The sequence below is a fragment of the Equus caballus genome, chromosome 30, assembly GCF_041296265.1.
Source record: "Equus caballus isolate H_3958 breed thoroughbred chromosome 30, TB-T2T, whole genome shotgun sequence".
NCBI lineage: Eukaryota > Metazoa > Chordata > Mammalia > Perissodactyla > Equidae > Equus > Equus caballus.
This window is the reverse complement of record NC_091713.1, coordinates 22,833,049-22,841,200: the sequence shown is the minus strand read 5'-3', so window position 1 is coordinate 22,841,200 and position 8,152 is coordinate 22,833,049.

Below are 8,152 nucleotides of genomic sequence, written 5' to 3'. Positions count from 1 at the left end.
CAAGCAGTATGCTAATACCAAAATCAAATAAAGAAATTACAACAGAAGAGAATTACAGAATAATATCTCTCATGGATATAGATGCAAAAATCCTCAAGGAAATTTTAGCTAATCGAATCCAACAATGTATAGAAAGAATTACACACCACACCAAGTAAGATTTACACCAGGCATGCAAGCCTGGTTCAAGATTTTAAAACAAATTAATGTAATCTATCACACCAACAGACTAAAAAAGAAAAATCACATGATCATATTGACAGATGCAGAAAACTCGACAAAAACCCAACGCTCATTCACAACAAAAACTCTCAGTAAACTAGGAATAGAGGATAAATTCCTCAACTTGATAAAGAAAATCTCCAAAAAACTTTCAGCTAATAATCTTAACGGTGAGAAACTAGAAGAACTTCCCTCACTCCCACCTCTGGCAAATACCAATCTGTTCTTTGTATCTATGAGCTTGTTCTTTTTTTTAGATCCCACATATAAATGGGATCATATGGTGTTTGTCTTTCTGTGCCTGACTTATTTCGCTTAGCATAATGCCCTCAAGGTCCATACTATGTTGTTGCACATGGCAAGATTTTATTCTATTTTTATGGCTGAAAAATATTCCATTGTGTATATGCCACATTTTCTTTATCCATTCTTTCATCCATAGACACTTAGGTTGTTTCCATATCTCAGTTATTATAAATATGCTGCAATGTACATGGGGGTACCTATATCTTTTCAAATTAGTGTTTTGGTTTTTTTCAGATAAATACCTAGAATTGGAATTTCTGGATCATATGGTAGTTCTATTTTTAACTTTTAAAGGAAACTCCATACTGTTTTCCATAGTGGCTGCACCAATTTACACTCCCACCAGCAGTGGACGAGGGTCCCCTTTTCTCCATATCCTTGTCAACATTTGTTATTTCTTGTATTTTTGATAATAGCCATTCTAACAAGTGTGAGGTGATATCGCATTGTGGTTTTGATTTGAGTTTCCATGATGATTAGTGATGTTGAGCATCTTTTCTTGTACCTATTGGCCTTCTATATGTCTTCCTTGGAAAAATGTCTACTCAGATCCTTTGCCCATTTTTAAATTAGATTGGTTTTTTTATTGATTTAATGAGTTCTTTATATATTTTGGATATAACATCTTATCAGATACATGATTTGCAAATATTTTCTCCCATTCGGTAGGTTGCCTTTTCATTTTGTTGGTGGTTTCCTTTGCTGTGCAGAAACTTTCTAGTTTGATATAGTCCTATTTGTTGATTTTTACTTTTGTTTTCCTTTGCTTTTGGTGTTAGATCCGAAAATTCATCACCAAGATCTATATCAAGGAGCTTACCACCTTTGTTTTCTTCTAGGAGTTTTATGGTTTCAGGTCTTCCATTTAAGTCTTTAATCCATTTTGGGTTAATTTTTGTGTATAATGTAAGATAGTGGTCTAGTTTCATTCTTTTGTATGTGGCTGTGCAGTTTTCCAAACCACTCATTGAAGAGGCTGTCCTTTCACCATTGTATATTCTTGGCTCCCTTGTCATAAATTAATTGACCATGTATGCTTGACTTCACTTCTGGAGTATCTATCCTGTTCCATTGTCCTATGTGTCTGTTTTTATGCCAATACCATACTATTTTGATTACTATAGTTTGTAATATAGTTTGAAATCAGGGAGTGTGATGCTTTTAGCTTTGTTCTTCTTTCTCAAGTTTGCTTGGGCCATTTGAATTTTTTTGTGGTTCTATAAAAATTTTAGGGTTGTTTGTTCTATTTCTGTGAAAAATGTCATTGGAATTTAGATAGAGATTGCATTGCCTCTGTAGATTGCTTTGGGTAGTATGGACATTTTAACAATTTTAATTCTTCCAATCCATAAGCAGGAATATCTTTCCATGTACTAGTGTTTTCTTCAATTTCTTTCATCAATATCTTAAAGTTTTCAGTGTACAGGTCTTTCAAACCCCCCCCCCTTGGTTAAACTTATTCCTAGATATTTTATTCCTTTTGATGCAATTTTACATGGGATTATTTTCTTAATTTCTCTTTCTGATAGTTTGTTATTAGCATATAGAAGCAAGACAGATTTCTGTATATTTCCCATTTTGTATCTTGCAACTTTACTGAATTCATTTATTAGTTCTAACAGTTTTTTGGTAGAGTCTTTAGGACTTTCAATACATAATATTGTGTCATCTGCAAATAGTGACAGTTTTACTTCTTCTTTTCCAATTTAATGCCTTTTATTTCTTTTTCTTGCCTAATTGCTCTAGCTAGGACTTCCAATACTATGTTGAATAAGTGTTGCAAGAGTGGGCATCCTTGTCTTGTTCTTGATTTCAGAGGAAAAACTTTCAGCTTTCACTGTTTAGTATGATGTTAGCTGTGGGCTTCTCATACATGGTCTTTATTATGTTGAGGTACCTTCCTTCTATATCCACTTTGTTGAGAGTTTTTATCAAAAATGGATGTTGTATTTTGTCAAATGCTTTTAATGCATCTATTGAGATGATCATATGATTTTTATCTTGCATGTTATTAATGCGATCTATAACATTGTCTAACTTGTGGATGTTGAACCATCCTTGCATCCCTGGAATAAACCCCACTTAGTCATCGTGTATGATCTTTTTAATGTATTGTTGAATTCGGTTTGCTAATATTTTGTTGAGGACTTTTGCATCTATGTTCATCAGGGGTATTGGCCAGTAATTTTCTTTTCTTGTCGTGTCCTTGTCTGGTTTTGGTATCAGTGTACTGCTGGCTTTGTAAAATAAGTTTGGAAGTTTCTTCTATTTTTTGGAAGAGTGTGAGAAGTATTGGTATTAATTCTTCCTTGAATGTTTGGTAGAGTTAACTAGTGAAGCTTTCTGGTCTAGGACTTTTGTTTAATGGGAGGTTTTTAATTACTGATTAAATCTCCTTACTAGTAATCAGTCTGTTCAGATTTTCTATTTATTCCTTGGAAGGTTGTATGTTTCTAGGAATTTATCCTTTTTTTTTTTGGCTGTCCAATTTGTTGCCGTATAATTGTTCATGGTGGTCTCTTATTATCCTTTGCATTTCTGTGGTATCAGTTGTAATGTCTCCTTTTTCATTTCTGCTTTTGTTTTATTGCTCTCTTTTTTTTCTTTGTGAGTATAGCTGAAGGTTTGTCAAATTTTGCTTATTTTTTCCATGAACCAGCTCTTGGTTTCATTGATCTTTTCTATTGTCTTTTTAGTCTCGATTTATTTCTGCTCTGATCTTTATTTCCTTCCTTCCACTAACTTTGGGCTTCATTTGTTCTTTTTCTAGTTCCTTGAGATGTAAAGTTAGATTGTTTATTTGAAATTTTTCTTATTTCTTGAGATAGGTATATATTACTATGAACTTTCCTCTTAGAACTACTTTTGCTGCATCCTATGTGTTTTGGAATGTTGTATTTCCACTTTGATTTGTCTCAAGGTATTTTTTTATTTCGCCTTTGATTTCTTGGCTGAGCCATTGGTTTTTCACTAGCATTTTGCTTAATCTCCACCTATTTGTGAATTTTCCAGTTTTATTCTTGTAAGTGATTTCTAATTTCATACCATTGTGGTCAAAAAAGATGCTTGATATAATTTCAATTTCTTTAGTTTGTTAATACTTGTTTTGTAGCCTAATATCTGATCTATCCTGGAGAATGTTCCATGTATGTGTGAGAAGAATGTGTATTCTGCTGCTTTTGGATGGAATGTTCTGTATATATCTAAGTCCATCTGGTCTAATGTATTGTTTAAGGTCAGAGTTTACCTATTAATTTTCTGTCTGGGTGCTCTATCCATTGATGTAAGTGGGGTATTAAAGTTCCCTTGTATTATGGTAATGTTGCCTGTTTCTTTTGGTCTGTTAATATTTGCTTTCTATATTTAGGTGCTTCTATGTTGGGTGCATAAATATTCACAAATGTTATACTCTCTTGTTGGAATGCCCTTCTTTGTCTTTTATTACAGTCTTTGTTTTAAAGTCTATTTTGTCTGACATAAGTATAGCTACCCCAGCTTTCTTTTGGTTTTCATTAGTATGTAATATCTTTTTCCATCCTTTCACTCTCAGTTTGTGTGTGTCCTTACGTCTTGTAGACAGCACATAGGGGGTCTTGTTTTCTTATCCATTCAACCACTCTCTGTTTTTTGACTGGAGAACTTAGTCCGTTTACATTTAAAGTAAGTATTGATAGGTGTGTGTTTATTGCTATTTTGTTAATTGTTTTCTGGCTGTTTTGTATTTTCTCTGCTCCTTTCTTCCCTTCTTGCTCTCTTCCTTTGTGGTTTGATGATTTTCTTTAGTGATATGCTTAGAATCCTTTCTCATTATCTTTTGTGTATCTACCATATGTTTTTGCTTTTGTCTACCATGAGGCTTACATATAATTTATACTTATAATCATCTATTTTAAGTTTGTAACAAGTTAAGTTTGAACACATTCTAGAGCTCTACACTTTTACCCTCCCCTCCCTACGTTTTATATTTTTGATGTCACATTTTACATTTTTTTAATCTTGTTTATCCCTTAACTAATTATTGTAGTTACAGGGTTTTTTATTATTATTATTATTATTCTCTTTTAACCTTCAAACTAGCTTTGTAATTGATTAAACCACTAACTTTACTATAAATTTACCTTTACCAGTGAGACGTATCCTTTCACATGTTTTCTAATCACTAACTAGTGCCCTTTATTTTCAGCTTAACGAAGTCCTTTTAGCATTTCTTGTAAGGCCAGTTTAGTGGTGATGAACTCCTTTAGCTTTTGGTTGTGTGGAAAACTCTTTATCTCTTTTTTAATTCTGAACAATAACTTTACCAGGTACAGTATTCTTGGTTAGAAATTTTTTTTCTTTCAGCACTTTGAATATATTGTGCCATTCCCTTCTGGACTGTAAAGTTTCTGCTGAAAAATCTGCTGATAGTGTTATGTGGGCTCCTTTGTATGTAACAAGTTGTTTTCCTCTTGCTGCTTTTAAGATTTTCTCCTTATCTTTAACTTTTGACATTTTAATTATAATATGTCCTGGTAGAAGTCTCTTGGGGGCTCATCTTATTTGAAACTCTCTGGATTTCTTGGATCTGGATGTCTGTTTCTTTCCCCAGGTTAGAAACGTTTTCAGCCATTATTTCTTCAAATAAGTTTTCTATCCCTGTCTTTCTCTCTTCTCCTTCTGGGACTCCTATAATGCAAATGTTAATCCACTTGAGGTTATCTCATAAGTCCCTTAAGCTATCTTCTCTTTTTAAAATTCTTTTTCTTTTTTCTGCTCTGATTGGGTGAATTCGTCTGCCTTGTCTTTGAGTTCACTGATCTTTTCTTCTGTTTCATCTAGTCTGCGGTTGAACCCCTCTAGTGTATTTCTCAGTTCAATTATTGTATTCTTCAGCTCTGTGACTTCCAGTTTTGGAACTTTCTTATATTTTCTATCTCTTTGTGGAAGTTCTCACTGTGATCATTCATTCTTCTCCTGAATTTGATGAGCACCTTTATGACCATTATTTTGAACTCTTTATCAGGTAAATTGCTCATCTTTGTTTCATTAAGGTTTTTTTCTCAGGTTTTATCTTGTTCTTTCATTTGGAACGTATTCTTTTGTTTCTTCATTTTGCTTGACTCTCTGTGTTGTTTTCTATGTATTAGATAAAACTGCCACCTTGCCCAATCTTGAAGGGTTGGCCTTGTTTAGGAGATGAAGCTTATCACTCAACCCTGCCCTAGTTCTTGGTTGTCTCTCAAAGGTCTCTTGAGCCTTTGTGACTATCCAAGCAGCATACTTTATTTTTAATATCTCTCAGTAGTTGAGGGTGTGCCAAGACCAGGCATTGTCCCAAAGGGGAGGATCTCAGTCAGCACTTGGATTCAGGCTGATTGGAAGCCAGACTCTCAGGCAGCAACTTTTAAAGAATGCAAATATATAGAACTCTGTGGGACCACAAGCATAAGCCTTGCTGGCCCCTGGAGCAAGACCATCTGGATGTGCTCCCTGGGTAACAGTCACAAAAATCGTGGCTCCAGATGAATGTTTAAGCTCCTTTCTGAGAGATATGGGTGAGCTATAGTCAGTCAGAGGGAGAGTGCAAAGACAGCATTCCCTGGCCTCCATTCACTGAGGGCACCTCTGTAGTATCTAGGTGTGTGCCAGACTTGAAGCGCATCCCTCAGGCCAAAACTCCAGGACTAGCAAGTAGACTTCCTTCACAAAAAGACAAGGACTGTGTTTCAGTCTACTGTCTGGGCAGTGGCCTGCCAGGAACTGTCTCTCCAATCATTACAGTCCCATGGGACTCAGGAATGCCAGCCTCCATGGCCACCAAAGCTGGGTGATCAAGGAGTATCCCAGGGTTCACAAAAACCAGAGCACCAAATGAAAAATTGGGGGTACAAGACACGTATAAGAGCTCACTTTTGAGAGCTGCTGGCACTCTGAAGTGCAGAGAGAGAGAACAAAGAGAACGCCTACCCTGCAAAGTCTCAGGGAAGGTTTACAGTTGACCTTAGATGTATGTTTAGTCAGAAGCCTGCCCCTTGGGCTGCAGCTATGAGGATAGGCTAATAGGCCTTTTTCACAGAAAGACTGAACTCCTGGGTCTGTTTCCTCTGGCTGTGACCCGGGAGTGGTAACTGTTCAAGAACACTTTCTCTGTTATGTACAGTCCTGTCGCACCCTGAGCATTAGCCCCACTGGCCACCAGAGCCAGGTGATATAGAAGTGTCCCCTGGCAGCAACCACAAAAGTCAGGGCACCAGAGAGGCATATAAAGTCCTTTCTGGAAGATACTGGTAAGCAGGAATGAGGCAAGGGGAGAGTGCAAAATTGTGTCCACTGGCCCTTATTCTCTGAGATTAGCTCCATAGGCCCTATAAGTGTACCAAACTGGAAGCCCGCCCCTTAAGCCAAAGCTCTTGAACAAGAAAACAGGACTTTTTCTCAGAATAATTGATGGTGTGTTTCAGTTTGCTATCTGTGCTCTGCCCTGGGGTGGTGGACTGCCAAGATCTGAATCTCCCATTGTTACAATCCCAAGGGATCCAGGGAAGACAAGTGCCCCTGGCCTCCAGAGCCAGGCGATCAAGGGGTGTCCCCTGATGGCAGCTGCAAAAACCAGGTCACTGGATGTAAAAACCGGGGCACCTGATGTATGTAAAAGGTCCCCTCTGGGAGATACGGGCACTCTAGAGTATGGCAGAGGGAGAGCGAGAAGGTGCCACACACTGGCTGGAGCTAGGCTGAGGGAGAGAGCAAAGATACACTCACCCAAAGAATTTTTAAAAAAGAAAAGAAAAAGAGAAATAAAGGAAGAAGAAAAAGAAAAAAGAAAGAAAAGAGAAAAAGAAGAAGAAAAAAGGGAAATTTCAAAAAGTGGGGGAGAGATGGCGCCCTCTGGCCTTAGCAAGCAGAGGAAGATCTTGGAAGATGATGCCTGAAGATGGCACCTGGAAAGGAAAGAAAAAAAAGAAGAAAAGATATGCCTTCTGGCTTTAGTAAGGCAAAGGGAGAGCAGAAAGATAATGCCCAACAGCCTCCGTCCAGGGAGTATCCCAGCAGGCCCCTGGCCCTCAGACCAATGCTTTAAAATTAGCAACTGAGTCTTTTTCACATAAAGTCAGGTGTTCTTCAAAGGGCTGCATCTGCGCTGTGCCCTGAGGTGGGTGAGTCTGCCCACGGGCCCTTTAAGAGTCGTACCTCACTTCCCCACAGCTCCATGGGTCTCATGGGCGTGAGCCACCTTGGTCTTCAAAGCCAGATCAAACCGCCTACGTTTTAAGAGAAACTGGAAATATTTACATAAAATTCCTTACTTTTAGCTATTAGCAAAGATTTCAATTATAAAAACAATGTGAAAACCATACAAAGCACAACCAGATGTGGGTTCTTTTCTTGGTTGACACTTTTGGCAACTGTAATGGCTATTTCGAGTGGCCCTGTCGCTTACTATGCCCATGATCTTGGCAACATTTCTTAACCTCTCTAAGCCTCAATGTTCTCATCTATGAGAATTAGAGTAATAAAACTTTTCTCTCAGGGTTATTAAGAGAGGAGTATTGGACTGCATGTTAACGTCACCCGAGACTGCGTCTCTAATTCAGCAAGCTCTCAATAAATGATCATTGTTATTATTCTTATTATTGCCAGAGAA